At 46.0% G+C, this 16,151-nt stretch overlaps 1 protein-coding gene and 1 pseudogene across 2 annotated transcripts in view; one reads left to right on the top strand and one right to left on the bottom strand.

The window, feature by feature from the left end:
- Positions 1-16,151, top strand: part of SNX29 (sorting nexin 29) — a 596,058-nt gene that overhangs the window by 237,019 nt on the left and 342,888 nt on the right. The window lies entirely within an intron of this gene.
- Positions 14,152-15,260, bottom strand: LOC105717831 (fructose-bisphosphate aldolase A-like; annotated as a pseudogene).

The following is a 16,151-nucleotide window of genomic DNA, read 5'->3' as shown; positions in this document are numbered from 1 at the left end:
ACACGTGGTAGTATGTCTAACACCTGTAGACAGGTAGTACAGGTAGTGTATCTCCCACCTGTAGTATGTGTACCACCCGTAGGTGAGGCGGCGACTCACCCCTGTTTGCGTGAAACAGGGGTGATCCTTGTCTTAATGTTTTAGCAATAACGTAGCCAGCTGCATTTAGTCCCATTCTTATTTCCCCTGTGAATCTAGGGTGCTCTTGGAGCATGAAGGATTGGATTTACCATGGGCATATGTACTATTTATCCACTGTTGATCAGTGCCAAGTCAATTTCGTTAAACTGGAATTCAGACTCAGGTCTATATCTTGGCTTCATGCTCAGTTGTCATGTTATTTGGGGATGGCATAAACTCAACCCCATCCTCCACCTATAAAATGCAGACGGTAAGTACCTGACTTAACTGAACTGTGGATCCAAGGCTTGTAAGTTTTAAACTACTTTTTCTGTATAATTCAATTCCTCATTGGGAGAGGAGAATAAAATTTGTTTTCTTGGTTTCCAATGACTTGTTATTACTTTTCCCACCTTTTGGAGACAATTTTTAGCTGGAGAGTTCCAATTATGACAGGTGATATCCAATTAAGTATGAATTGTGGAAGGCTGTGTTATTTGCAATGATAAAATTGTTTGGATATATTACAGAGAATTGATTTCAGTGATAGTAGGCACCAGAGCTTGTAGTTCATACATTAGTTTTTAAAAATAACTTAATACCTTATTAGAATTTTAAAAATGAGTAATATATAACAAGTCTAGCAATAGAGGTATGTAAAGAAGTTAGTCTCTCCCAATACTACCCTTTTTAGATCACCAAAAGTCATCTCACAAATCTATACTCTACAAATGTATATCTGTTCTACCTGTTTCTTTTCCAAAAATGGCATTAGTCTATATCAGGGGTTGGGAAACCACAGCCCATGGGCATGCCACTTTTTAAAATGAAGTTTTATTGGGTCATAGCCGTAGTCCATTCATTATTTCCATCTCTGCTTTTGAGCTACAGTACGACAGTTGAATAGTTCTTGCAGAGACCTGTGGCCTGCAAACCCCAAAATATTTACCATCCAGCCTGTTAAAGAGAATGTGTGCTGATCCCTGATCCACCTTCCCTTTTTCAGGTTAGAATGTATCACTGAACAGTCATGAATGTTGCTCCTGATCAAAAGATGCATACCTAAATTATTGTTCTTAGTATCTGCATATTAGAGTCCGTCATGTGGCTATGCTATAACTTTTCAAATCATTTCCTTACAGGTGGGATTTAGTTTTTTTCCAGGTTTTTGCTGCTACAAAGAGGATTGTAGTAAGCTGTGTCCTTACATCCTGGGGGCTTTTGGCGGGAAAGGTGTACAGAAGTGCAGTTGCTGATTCACAGCCTGGGTTTGAAAACAGTATGTCATATCTTCAGGTGTCATCTCTGACCTGACATCATCATCTTTTATTCTTTTGATCTGACATCGTTATAAAAGTGGTTTTCAGTCCTTTTTGACTGTGGCCCACAGTAAGAAATACTTTTTTAAGCATGCACAGTTGTGTATATAGTGACTGAGACACAACCTTCTGGGAACAATACTTAACCTTTATTAGGTGCAGACCGTTCTCATATTTTATATTCTGTTGTACTCCATTTTAACAAGCATCGGTTGAGACTTACTGATTATTGTCACTACCTTGCTAATGAAATACAGCCTATAGTGTGAAGGCCATTGTTGTGTAGAAAGGGGTAATCTGGAATGCCATGGTGTACTTAAGTCTGATGTTCTTGTCTGGTTGTGAAGGCTATTCTTCTCTCTGTCTTTTCCTTATTGAGTGTATAAACATTTTTTTCTTACTGAAAGTTCATGCATCTTTTAACATATGATGTGTTTATAATTGCAAAGTGATACACAGACCAGTTTCATTTGGAAATGGGAGTTGTCATTTCATTTTCATGCTTCACTAAGAAGAGTGGATTTGGTGGCTGTGCCACCACCATGCAGTGTAGACATACCTCTTGGCCAAGCCACCTCATAGGTGATTTGTCCTCTCTTGGGTCTGGCTCAATCGCTCTTACATTAATCCTGATGCCACTTACTCCACTGCCTTCCAGTAAACACACACACACACACATGCGCACACGCACACAGCGGCACCACCACCACCGCACCACCACCACCACCTGTCCTGGCTTCATCTCGTCTTTCTGTCCCTGACTGAGTGGTCTGCTTTGTTGGCTTTGGCCCAGAACAGCTTTGGAAACTGATTCTGCTGTTACTCCAGGGTCTCTGGAGGCCTGCAGCCTTATTTTAGTTAAGAAGAGCCCCCACCCCACCGTTACCCTGCTGTGAGTTGAAGGCAACAGGAATGTGTGTTAATTCATAGAACTGAGAAGCTTTGGGGTGCAGGTGTGGCTGGATCCAGGTACTCAAACAGTTTACCAGGAAGTTTACCAGGAAGATACATCGCTTTGCATGTTAGTTCTGTTGGCTTGTTTGATTTTCAGGCAGGTTTTATTTGCTGGAGGGAGGCAGGGAGATCAACAGGTCCATAGGCACAGAGCCCTGGGAGGTTAGCGGCCTGCATAGGACCTGGGGTTGCAGGAGGAGGAGGTGAGAGATGAACAGGAGAGACAGGCACGGATCAAGCAGGTGAACTCTGCGGGACCTGCCGTGAGGCTGGAATTTTATCCTCGGGCTAGGGGGACCTGGTGAAAAATCGAAAGAGCGAAGTGACAAACTGAGCCAGTTTGCATGTTACTTCCCCTCTCGTGCTGATCTGCCCTGTGTATTGTGTTGTTTGTGTGCACATCAGAAACTGGATTCTGCATTTAAAGGGATGGTTACTGTTAGGCACCTAAAATATTTTTCTTTTTTTTTTTTTTTTTTTTAAAAATTTCTGACATTGTTTGAATTTAATGATTCATATTACGAATTATTCATGAAAATGATCTTTTAAGCTTCTTATAATAGCTGAAATTATCCGTCATTAGATGCTGACAGTTCCTGTGATGGGTGTAATTATAAAAACATATTCTTAGGCTGGCTATATTCTGCAGTGTTAAAATTACGCAAATGAGCAAGGGATAAGAATAGCAGCTGAGTAGGATGGTCCGGTTTTATGGGAGAAGTGGGGTGGTAGCGCTGCACATTTTCTAAAAATGAATAAATATGTGCTGTACACATTAAGTACGTCTTTGTTACAGTCTGCCTCGATGCTCACCCTCTCTTCATTGGCAGGGGAGCAAATTAATTTTAGCGCCCTGAATTGTTTGTAGCTCTTGCCCATATATGAATCGCATGATGAAGTTTTTTTTTTCCTTCTTCATTCCACTCAGCGTTTTCTTCGAGGCACACGTAGTAATCTCTGGTACTTCTGAAGAATGGCAAACTTGGCACTGATACGGAGCAGGCTCAACAGGGAGGGGAGCGATTGGAGAGTGGGGACAGGAAGCTGGGGGTCACTATCTAGGTCACTGAGCCTGGGAAATCAGGCCCTCATCTTGTTTCTGTCCAAAGGATGACCAGATGGGCTGGGTGCGGTGACTTAGGCCTGTAATCCCAGCACTGTGGGAGGCTGAGGCAGGCAGATCACCTGAGATCAGGAGTTTGACACCTGGCCAACACGGTAAAACCTCATCTCTGCTAAAAACACAGAATTAGCTGGGTGTGGTGACACGTGTCTGTAATTGCAACTACGGGAGGCTGAGGCTGGAGAATCACTTGATCCCAGGAGGTGGAAGTTGCAGTGAGCTGAGATTACGCCACTGCACTCCAGCCTGGGCGACAGAGCAGGCCTCCTCTCAAAAACAAACAAACAAAAAGGATGACTAGATGGGATAATCATGACTTACAGAAACCAGCAACTTGGGTTTAACTTTGGTGCCTTTGCGGGAGAGTATGGAGAAGGGAAGGACTGAACATCCATTGCATTTGCTGGAAAATCATGGTGCCGAGAGCCCTGTGTGCCCGGGTCCTGTCTGCCTGTTCTTCAGTGTGTCTGCTGAAAATCCCCCAACTGCCTCTTCCCGTGTGGTCCTATGTTACCCTGGGGGCACTAAGAAACCCCCAAGAGAGGGGTTGTTTATTCCAGGCCGTCGTCACTGACCGTAGAATCTCATTTCAACTCACCAGCAATGACCACTGAACAAGCTGTTCCTTCTCCCTGTATTTGAACTGGACCTTTCCACATTAGGTAGAGAGGGTGATAAAGAATAAAGGCTAAAATTTTAGTAGTGCTAACTCTGAGCCGGGCACTGTTTTGAGACCTGTACATAGACTCACTGAATCTTCACTTAGTCCTACATAGGTAGCTGCTATTATGATCTTCATTCTGCAAATGCAGAAACACAGAGAGCTTAAGTCATTTGCCCAAGGTCACAGAGCAAATGAGGAAACAGAAGCAAGCCTGGTAAATTCACACTGATTGCTGACAGGGGTGCAGGGGTGAGGGTGGGTGGCGGTGGGGGGAGCGGTTGTTGTGTACTGGGAGAAATGTTTCATCTGCCTACCGAAACATTCTCAAACAAGCGGGCTTGAAATTTATGTCAGCCCATCCTCTAAGCCTCTCTTTTCCTTGTGACCTCTTCATCCTGTTTTCCATCTAGGCTCTGGTCAGCTGTTACTCCATGCCAAATTAGCTGCGTTCTGCTGCTGCTTGTATAGATGTCATTGGAGATGGGGGTGGTTTTGTGTCTTCCTGACCTGTGTTTGGGCAGCACCTGCGTGGTATTTGGGTTTTTTCTAAAATGTGCACAAATTTCATTATGCCTTCAAATTACATGAAGTAGATACTCACATTCTATTTTATCTAGAGACCAGAGGTTGACAAACACTTTCAGTAAAGGCCCAAATGTTTCAGACTTTTTGGCTGGTGCCTGTCTTTTCCCTCTTCCTTTCACTCTTCCCTCTCTCCTCTTCCCCCTCTTCTTCCTCCACTCCTCCTCCATTAAAATGTAAACACTGTACAGAAATGGACCACAGGCTGGATTTCACCATGAGATGTAGTTTGCTAAGTCCTATTACAGACACTTATTGGGGTTAAACTGCTAATTTGAAGAAAATGAACTGTCCTTGTGGGTTTAATTTTTGGTACAGATTGTTCTTCCCTTAATTACGTTGTTGGCTTAATTCAGAGGGATCGCGGACCCACTTCTGTATTTTATTCTTCATCCATCTCACACCACTCATGTCTTTTCTTGGTTTACTCCAGCCATGCCGGTTCCCTGGAAACTCCTCAAAGATGCAGAATTGGTCGGGTTAAGGGTGATGGTTATTTACTGCTTATTTTTACCCTCCAGTTTCCACAGTGGACGTGCATTATATTTATCGGGGAAAAAGACCACTTGATACAAGATAACCACCAGCCTGTGTGTTTATGTCAAAGGGACAGTCAGCTGGGGCAGCTTCCCTCTGGGCTTCCGGTGCAGACAGGAAGAAGAGTGGGGCCGGCTACTTCACATCTGGGTGAAGCTTCACTCACTGTCTGCAGAGTGCTGTTTCGTTTTTTTTTTTTTTTTTTTTGGAGACAAAGTCTCACTCTCTTGCCCAGGCTGGAGTGTAGTGGTGTGATCTCGGCTCACCACAACCTCTGCCTCCTGGGTTCAAGCGATTCTTCTGCCTTAGCCTCCCAAGTAGCTGGCACTACAGACACCCGCCACCATGTCCAGCGAATTTTTATATTTTTAGTAGAGATGAGGTTTTGCTGTGTTGGTCAGGCTGGTCTCAAACTTCCAACCTCAGGTGATCCGCTCACCTCAGCCTCCAGAAGCTCTGGGATTATAGGTGTGAGCCACTGTGCCCAGCCTGCAGAGTGCTGTCTTCTTTTGGATCCTTTGACAGCCCTTTGAGGCCTCTGATGTAGATATTATTCTCACTTTAAAAGTGGCTAAAGTGATGCTCAGTGCAGGGCTCTGCAACTGTCAAGTGACAGAGTGGGAAATTGCATTAGGTGTTTGGATTCTACATTTGGGACGCCTCCTTTTGACACTAGTAATCTGAAATGCTTTTCCTCATTGTGAGTTGTGGTTATGAGTAGGATTTCTGGAGTCAGACCATGTGAGGGTGAACACCAGTGGTACCACTCAGCAGCTCTGTGATGCTAGGCATGTTACATACCCTCCCTGGACCTCAGTTTACTTACGTGTAAAATCGAGATTATATTAATATTAGGCTGGGCATAGTGGCTTACGCCTGTAATCCCAGAACTTTGGGAAGCTGAGACTGGAGGATCACCTTGGCCAGGAGTTGGAGACCAGCATAGCCAAAATGGCAAAACCCTGTTTCTACTAAAAATAGAAAAATTAGCCAGGTGTGGTGGTGTGTGCTTGTGATCCCAGCTACTTGGGAGGCTGAGGCAGGAGAATCGCTTGAACCCGGGAGATGGAGTTTGCAGGGAGCCAAGGTCTAGCCACTGCACTCCAGCCTGGGCAACAAGAGAAGACAAAAAATTTAGGTGAGAGCCATGTGTACTTGACTGAATTGAAACCTGTTGACTGTGCTGCTGCTTTGCCCTGTGGGTGTGCTCAGCACTTCTGGGTGTGATGAGGCATTGAGACCTAGAGAGGACCACCTCATCTGTTGTCATGGCGGCTGCTATATATTGAGGGCTTACTTTTTGCCAGGCTGTTGGCAAGCATTTCATGGCCAGGGGCTAATGGAATCCTTACCTTAGTACTTTATGATACATTCTCATCATTCTCCTATTTAACATGGGAAGAAACGGAGTCTCGTTAGGGGCTCAGCAGCTCATTGAAGTCCGTGTGGATAATGGAGGGGAGAGCTCAGGTGGATGCCCAGGTCTGCTCACTCCAGAGCCATGGCTTTTACCTCTTGCCCAGGGAAGTGGCTTTGTCTGTGATAGCCTTCCTCCCCTAGCCAACATGCTGTTGGTATTGGAGAGTGGGGTGAGACTCTTTTTCCTCTTGTTTCTTTCTCAGCATGTAAAATACTATTCTACTTGAGTAGTAGGTTATTGGGCACCTGCCATCAGCCTTCAAGAACCAAGTAGATTTGGCAAATTCAGCATCTCCCTTGCTCCGTCCTTTACTCCCTCTCCTTTCTTCTTTCCTTCTTCTTTTCCTCTCTGTCCTCCCTCCTTCCTTCTTTCTCTCTGTCTCCCTCTCCCTGCTTATTGCTTTCTCCGACACCTGTTTTATAGAGGGCCTGCCATGGCCAGGCTCCGGTGGAATGCTGTGATGCAGACCTGAGATGTGGTCACTCCTCCTGGGGCTCCCAGCCTGGTGAGGAGGGAGTGGTGACCACACCACAGGACGCATTTCCTAACACAGTGCTGAGGACATCCAGGTGCAGCATGAGCACTGCGCAGAGCTCCTCACCCGTTCTCTAGATCAGCAAAGAGTTCTTAGAGAAAGTGACATTTGATCAGAGGGTTGAAGGTTGAGTGTGAGTTCTTTAGGTCAAAACAGGGAGGTGAGTTGGCCAGGGATTCTAAAGAGCGTATGTGTGCAAAAGCAGGGAGGGTAGTTGAATTTACCGGTGGATCTTTGTCTCAGCAAAGGGTTTGTTTTTTGTGTTTGGATAGAAAGCAGGCACAAAATCAGGTAGTCCACCAAGACAAGCCTGATGGAGTTCCAGTTCTCTGTCCTTTTGCACACTTTTACAGTACCTTGAGAATGAGCCCGGGCAAATGTGACAGGGTTCTAAGAGCAGGATCCGTTCTCATTAACTGTGGATTGAGATCCATGGCTGTGCACAGGGCCGGTTCAGAACCAAACTTGGGCATTCTCCCCTCAAAGGGTGAAGACCGTTGGCTCTGTTCAGCATGGGCAGGATAGTCGATAACCTTTCAAACCAGCCTGTGGATCTTGACCTCTTAAAATCTTTCTAACATTTGTTATCCTAACAAACATTGCCTTTGCTATTGATTAATCTTGATTAATATCAGTAATATGAATATCAATGCCTTTTATTATCTTCTGATCAGAGATAAAGACAGCTGAAGTCTTAATATATCTATCTTTAAAAGACATCTTTTTTACTTGGCTCTGGGTGTATCATAAACTTTGCAGTAGGCATCTGATATGATTTGGCTGTGTCCCCACCTAAATCCCACCTTGCATTGTAACCCCCACAATTCCCACATGTTGTGGGAGGAACCCAGTAGGAGGTAATTGAATCATGGGAGCAGGTCTTTCCCCTGCTGTTCTCATGATAGTAAGTCCCATGAGATCTAATGGCTTTTAAAAATGGGAGTTTCCCTGCACAAGCTCTCTCTCTGAGTGCCACCATCCATGTAAGATGTGATTTGTTCCTCCTTCTGCCATGATTGTGAGGCCTCTCCAACCACAATCTGTAATGTGTAAGCCCATTAAACCTCTTTGTTTTGTAAGTTGCCCAGTCTTGGGTATGTCTTTATCAGCATCATGAAAACAGACTAATATAGCATCCAGGTCAGCCCAGATACAAGTTGTAAGGTAGAGGCAGCATGCAAAGTTAAAGGCCTTTCCTGCATTGCATGAAGATTTGAGGAGCTAATGTAGGAATTTGACCAGATCTCAGCAAAGCCCAAACAAGTCTTGTTCTTCCTCATGTGTTAAAAAATGTATTGACTTTCTGGCATCCAGCCCGTATTGACTTGGCCACCCTCAATGTAGTTAACTCCACAATAATACACTAGAGTTAATGAAGAGGCTCTCCTGCCTTTTAACTAACCCCAGTTAGACAGATGAAGCAATTGCATTCTGTGTTTTACACTGGGAAACTAGCCAGCATGCAGCCCTCATCTTCCGGCATTCTAGCAAGGGGCAAATTCATCCAAGGTACGAAACCCCTCACATACAAATGACTTCTCTGTTGTTCCACTCTTTTCTAACAATTAATCCTAGTGATGATTAATCTTTTCACACTTAGATTATCTGAAGAACAGTCTTGTTTGACATTCTGGAGATCTGAAAAGTGCTGTATGTGTTTAATGTTAATAGGCAGCCACTAGAAAGGTACAGAATAAATTGAATTAATACTGTCTGGGAGTTTGGGATGTTGTAACCAGCAGAGGCCCAAAAATGAAGTGGATGCTGGCAGAAAGCATGAATCACCGCCCTGCAACAGGAGAATGTTGTCATGATTTTTTAATGACCCCCTGAAAATGAATGTGCACTATTAAGGTAAACTCTTTAAAAATTAAGGGTTTTGTAATTCTGTGAGTTTTTTTTTTTTTTTTTTTTTTTTTTTGAGACGGAGTTTCGCTCGTTACCCAGGCTGGAGTGCAATGGCGCGATCTCGGCTCACCGCAACCTCCGCCTCCTGGGTTCAGGCAATTCTCCTGCCTCAGCCTCCTGAGTAGCTGGGATTACAGGCACGCGCTACCATGCCCAGCTAATTTTTTGTATTTTTAGTAGAGATGGGGTTTCACCATGTTGACCAGGGTGGTCTCGATCTCTTGACCTCGTGATCCACCCGCCTCGGCCTCCCAAAGTGCTGGGATTACAGGCGTGAGCCACCGCGCCCGGCCCAAAATGAGGTCTTTGAGGCCAGGCACGGTGGCTTCGCCTGTAATTCCAGCCCTTTGGCAGGCCAAGGTGGGTGGATCACCTGAGGTCAGGAGTTCAAGACTGGCCTGGCCAGCATGGTGCAACCCTGTCTCTACTACAAGTACAGAAATTAGCCCGGTGTGATGGCTTGTGCCTGTGATCTCAGCTACTCTAGATTCCGAGGCAGGAGAATTGCTTAAACCCAGGTGGCGGAGGTTGCAGTGAGCTGAGATCGTGCCAGTGTACTCCAGCCTGGGCGACAGAGTGAGACTCCGGTTTAAAAAAAAAAATCTCTGGACCAGCAGCAGTGGTCTTGTTACCTGGGTGAATGTTAGAGATGCCGGATGTTGCTGGGCTGGCTCACGCCTGTAATCTCAGTACTTCGAGAGGCTGAGGTAGGAGGATCACTTCAGCCCAGGAATTCAAGACCAGACGGGGCAACACAGTGAGACCCTGTCAGGAAAAGAAAAAAAGAAATGCAGAATGTCAGGCCCCACCCCAGACCTTATTGTCTCTGAGTCTGCACTTTAACGAAGCCCCCAGCTGAGCTGTAGACACAGTAGTGTTAGAGGTACTGGAATGTTCTCAGTCTCTATAGAGAGATGGAGGACAGATGTTGACATGTTACTGCTATTCTCCTTTCTACACCCATGGCAGGCGTCGTTAATCAAACAGGATACTTTCCCCCAGTGATTCCTGTCTAAACGTCCAAACCTTTCTCAGCACAGTGTTATAGATGTTTGTCCGAGTAGGCACTCGAGGTCAAGTAGAGCTGCTTTACCTTGCCTCCAGCACAGACCATGACAGCAGCAGTATCCTGTGTGTTCTCTGCTTCCACTCTGGCCCCTCTTCCTCCGTTCTTCACAACACAGAGTTTTCTTTTAAAAATACAGATACGCTCAGGATATTTTCCTGCTTAAAACCCTTCAATGACTTCCCATGGCAATTAAAAGGAAATCCAGACGCCTTACCATGACTTTCCCAACCCTGCCTGACTTGGCCCTGCCCACCTTTCCAACCCTGTCTGGTGCGCCGCTCCCCTCCTATGCTATTCTCTGCCTGTATCACCTCATTTCAGTTCCTGGAACATGACATGCTTTTCTGGCCTCAGGGCTGGGCAGACTTAAGTCACTGTCTTTTGAGTCTCCCCACTGTTCATGTGAAAAACCTAAGGGCACAGAGACTCGATCTACCTGAGGCCACGTGGGGAGTCAAGAGCCAGAGGAACTCCATTGCAAAGCTGGAGATGTGGGGTAGCTTGCCTCCCCGCTGTGACCACACGAGGGAGCCTCCACCGAGTCTTCTGACTCCTGCCGATCTTTCCTAGGGCACTTTTCTCCCCAACTCCTAAGTGCCTTGCAGAGCTAGCTTGCCGTCATTCGTTAGCGTGGACGTTGGACTTGCCACCTCCTCAGAGAGCCATTCTGTGGCCTTTCTGCCAGAACATCCCCCACCCGCTTCAGTATTCCAGCTGTGTTCTCTGGATCACTTGTCACAATTTGCATTGGGTCTTACTTATTAGTGGTTTGACTTATTTTCAGTTTTTCCACTAGTCTGTAAGCTCCCTGGTGGCAGGATTCCTGTTTGTGTTATTGACCTCCATACCTAAAGCACCAGCATAGTACCTGGCACGTAGTAGGTGTTCAGTAAATATGATCTGGATGTGTGCATGAATCAGTGATGGAGATGGTGAGGATACTCTTAGGATTTTAGGCCTGGTCTGGACCTAAATGCACATCTAACCGATTTCCACATTGTACATGCGGTGAAGCAAAGAAAGAGAGTGGTTTCATGTCCCTGATGTCAAATGGCCAGTTGGACCGAGCGTGAGTTTTTGCCAATATAGAGATACTTTTGTGACTTACCTCCAGTGGACCATATCAGATAGCCCCAAATAAACACTCTTCCTACCATTTTTCATCTTTTACAATTCCCTTTGAAGAATGGTGTTTTGTTTTGTTTTTCTAAAGACTGTCACATGATGTTCTAAAAAGTCAAGGAAGATACTTCATGTGTTCTTCAGAGATCTACCGTCAAAGGGGTTTACCTCGCGCTTGAATTCGGGTAGAAGGTTGCTGTTCTTGGGGTAGTTTTGCCTTCAGCCAAGTCAAAAGGGATGAACTGAGCTGGTGCTGAGGTTACTGCTGCCGTCTACCTGTACTGGTCACTGTGGTTGCACCTAGATGACTCAGGCAGCTCAGTTCTGTTTCATACTGGTCTGGTTGGACTTACTAGGTAATTCAGAGGAACTGGTTTCATTCTTTCTGGGACAGGGTTCAGCAAACTTTTTCCATAAAAGGCTGTATAGTAAATATTTTTGGCTTTGTTGGCCAGATGGGTCTCTGTCACAACTGCTCAGTCCTGCTGTCATAGCAGCCACAGACTTCGTATAAATGAATGGGTTTGGCTATATGCCAATAAAATTTTGTTTACAAAAACTTCTGTGAGCCCAGATTTAGCCTCAGGGTCATAGTTGGTGCACTCTTGTTCTAGGAGTGTTTAAACAAAAACAAAGAAAATGTAAAAGACAGCTTTCATTAGTTGTCCAAATTTGCTTGCAAACTGTCCGGAAAGATGGCTTCTCAAGCTGGTCTTTAGACTCAGGAACTTGTTCTTAAACTTGAGAAACGTAACTGTGTCTGACTTCCTGTTTGGGCAGAGTAAAACCATGATTTATCAGTAGCAGAAAATGGCCTATAGTTTTCAAATAGACAATCACATTCTCTTCATTAGCAACCCATCTGCTGGGCCCGCAGTAGTACTGAGGAAAGGTGCCTTGGTAAACAGTAGCAGGATTTCAAAGTCCAAACTAACCCTCTTGCTTTAGTGACAGCTTGTTTGTGGAAACTGGACCATTCTGCAAATGAGTTCATCAGTCTTGCCTAAATACTGGAAGGACCTGTTCAACATTAGGGGAAATGCCAATGTATTTTGAGACAGATCAAACAAAGCTGCAAGTAGACAAATTTTAGCATTTGTTTTTTAACTAATGAGCAGATGGTAGGCCTTGAATGCCCCAAATGCTTATCTTTGAGTTAGGTTGCAGAGAAAATAGGGAAACTAAATCCAAAGTGAATACATTAATACTACTCTATCATCTAGAAACGATTTGGGCTGCAAGTTGCAGTTGTGACTCTTAAGAATAATTTTTTTTCCCTTGTAATAGTTGTATTTATTTATTTATTGAGACAGATTCTCTATTGCCCAGGCAGGAGTGCAGTAGCATGATCTCAGCTTACGGCCGCTTCTACCTCCCAGGTTCAAATGATTCTCCGGCCTCAGCCTCCCACATAGCTGGGACTATAGGCATGTACCACCATGCCTTGCTAATTTTCATATTTTTTATTACAGATGGGATTTCACCATGTTGGCCATGCTGGTCTCGATCTCCTGACCTCAAGTGATCCTTTCACCTAGGCCTCCCGAAGTGCTGGGATTACAGATCTGAACCACTGTGCCATGCTGGTAACAAGTCATTTAAAGGTTCAACTGCCGGGCGTGGTGGCTCATGCCTGTAATCCCAGCACTTTGGGAGGCCGAGGCGGGTGGATCACGAGGTCAAGAGATCGAGACCATCCTGGTCAACATGGTGAAACCCCGTCTCTACTAAAAAAAAAAATACAAAAAATTAGCTGGGCATGGTGGCGCGTGCCTGTAATCCCAGCTACTCAGGAGGCTGAGGCAGGAGAATTGCCTGAACCCAGGAGGCGGAGGTTGCGGTGAGCCGAGATCGCGCCATTGCACTCCAGCCTGGGTAAAAAGAGCGAAACTCCAGCTGAAAAAAATAAATAAAAAAAATAAAGGTTCAACTGTCTGATTAGGAAATGAGGGCACAGGTTGATTAAATAGGATGCAAAGATCCCTGGATTGGGTTCTAAAACAGTCCCTTTCTACCATACTATCCCAGCTCACTAGGGAAAATGAGGAAACAGAACTTCCTTTGAAAGACTTTCCCCCTCTGTAGACACTTTCTTAAAAACATAGTTGAGGCCGGGCACAGTGGCTCACTCCTGCAATCCCAGTGCTTTGGGAGGCTGAGGCGGGCAGATCACGAGGTCAGGAGATCGAGACCATCCTGGCCAACATGGTGAAATCCCCTCTCTATGAAAAAAAACAAAAATTATCTGGGTGTGTAGTCCCAGCTACTTGGGAGGCTGGGGCAGGAGAATGGCTTCAACCCAGGAGGCGGAGATTGCAATGAGCCGAGATTGTGCCACTGCACTCTAGCCTGGCAACAGATCGAGACCTTGTCTCAAAAAACAAAACAAAATTAAAAAAACAAAACGCCAACTCCTGCTGTGCATACAGTGTTGTATGTTGTTTTTTTCTCACTTAATCGTCTATCTCAAAGCCTCTTCTATCATTTATGTGGACTGCATTGCTCTAATTTGTAACAACTGTGTGATATTCCAGCTAGAGGATAGACCAGAGTTCTAGTCAATTTCAAATTGTTGGGCCTTCTCCTCCTACTCCCGGCTTAAACAGCTGTTTATTGGCAGCGTGCTGGAAAGGGCGATGGAGTTAGCACTCACAGACGACAGCGCACACCACTGTGATAAGGAAGGCAAGAGCATGGGCAAGCCAGCCTAGAACCCTGGAGTAGGAGGTCCCCTCTTCAAGACAGTGTGGGAGGGGGTGGGGCCTGGAGTGTTGGGGGCAGCCTGGGAACACCTCCACTTAGTAGGCATGGTTAGAGATGAAGAGGGACTTGCTGGCAGCAGCCCCAGTCTGACTGGTTGGGGTGTACTTTCCTTGACAGGCGAGGCTGTTGTCCAGGGCGCGCTTGATGTACTCCTCCTGCGCTGCCTTCTTGTTTTCCTTCTTCCTGCCCCAGGCCTTCAGGGCAGATGCCTACAGGACTTGGCCCTGGGAGAAGGTCAGGGTCCCGTGCTTCAGCAGGGGGCACTTGTTAATGGCACTGAGGTTGATGGACGCCTTCTCCTCACTCTGGCCTCCAGAAAGGAAGGTGATCCCAGGGACAGCGCGGGGAACTGTGCACGCAGTGCTGTGACAGTTGCCATGGCAATCTCCTCGTGAGAAAACTTCTGAGTGCAGATGTGGCCTGGTGTAACCATGTTGGCCTCAGCAAGGTGCCTTCCAGGTAGATGTGGTGGTCTCTCAGAGCCTTGTAGACAGCACCTTCTCAGTCACATACTGACAGCGCTTCAAATCATGGTCCCCATCAGGGAGGATTTCAGGCTCCACAATGCCATTCTGCTGGTAGATTCTGGCATAATGGGCCAGGACAGTGGCATTTTCCATGATGGCAAGGGTCGAGGGGGTGTGTTCCCCAGTCTTCAGCACACAACGCCACTTGGCGAAGTCAGTGCCATCCGTCTTGTACTGGGCACAGCGCTCAGACAGCCCATGCAGCCCTTGGGTGGTGGTCTTACATTTGTCCATGCCAGGGGGACCATGCCCTTGTCTACCTTGATGTCCGCAACACCACCCTTGGATTTGATAACTTGGGGGAAGGGACACCCATCATCCGCCTTCTGGTAGAGTGTCTCGTGGAAGAGAATGACGCCCCCGATGCAGGGGTTCATGCGGTTATCTGCTCTCAGCAGCAGCTGGTGGTAGAAGCACTGCTTCTCCTCAGCGTTCTCGGTGCCAATGGACTGCAGCCACTTGGCAGTGCTTCCAGTGGACTCATCTGCAGCCAGGATGCCCTTGCCCAGGGCCACGATGCGGTGAGTGATGTCAGACAGCTCCTTCTTCTGCTCAGGGGTCAGCCCTGGATATTGGTAGGGCATGGTGCTGGTGGTAGCAAGTTCCGGTGCTTCAAAGGAAATGGAGGCCCTTGGTTGTCAAGAGAAATAAATCTCTGGCCAGGGATCTGTTGGACAGAAAGGGGTACGGGGCAGGCGTTTTTTAAAAAAGCTGTTACTATCTGTAAAATGCTGCAGGGAGTGTTTTTTGTGTACAGAATTTCCCTACGTTTGTTGTTATTCTGGAGGATGTGGTCTGGTAGGCTGAATTGCCGAATGAAGTGCTAAGGTTTTTTGGACTTCTATTTCGGATTTCTATGTTGCTCCCCTGGACTGTGGCCATTTGAAAGTGTCACCAGCAAGCAGGACCTGTTGGCCACTCTCACCAGCATTCATGGGTGTTGCCATTAGAACTCCTGTAGGCAAAAACCTAGCTGGTTATATTTGTAATTCATGAGTTGCTATGGAGATAAAATACTTTTTTCCTGTGTTTATAAATCACATTTCTTTTTGGTGAATTATCAGCTCATATCTTTGGCCTGCATATTTCAAGGATTTTTCCTCTGGGCTGTGTGAGGGCTTGGTATCAATAAAGATGCTGGCCCTTTGTTTTAATGGGTTCATAAGTTCTCATGTCTGGGAGTAGTCACGAACCTTTCTGGTTGTGTGCCCCTGTTTAGGTTTTTAGTAGTTGTTCTGATTTAGGCACTTGGACAGCCCATATTTTGAGACTGAAACCTTCAAGTCTGTTTGAGGACTTTTTTTTTTTTTCCTTTTTTTGGGACGGGGTTTCACTCTTATTACCCAGGCTGGAGTTCAATGGCGCGATCTCTGCTCACCGCAACCTCCGCCTCCTGGGTTCAGGCAGTTCTCCTGCCTTAGCCTCCTGAGTAGCTGGGATTACAGGAACGCATCACCATGCCCAGCTAATTTTTTGTATTTTTAGTAGAGACGGGGTTTCACCATGTT

The sequence above is a fragment of the Aotus nancymaae genome, unplaced genomic scaffold, assembly GCF_030222135.1.
Source record: "Aotus nancymaae isolate 86718 unplaced genomic scaffold, 86718_ANA_hifiasm-v0.15.2.pri h1tg000049l, whole genome shotgun sequence".
In the NCBI taxonomy this organism is placed as follows: domain Eukaryota; kingdom Metazoa; phylum Chordata; class Mammalia; order Primates; family Aotidae; genus Aotus; species Aotus nancymaae.
Note: the sequence above shows the minus strand (reverse complement) of the source record. Positions and strands in the feature narration are given on the sequence as shown.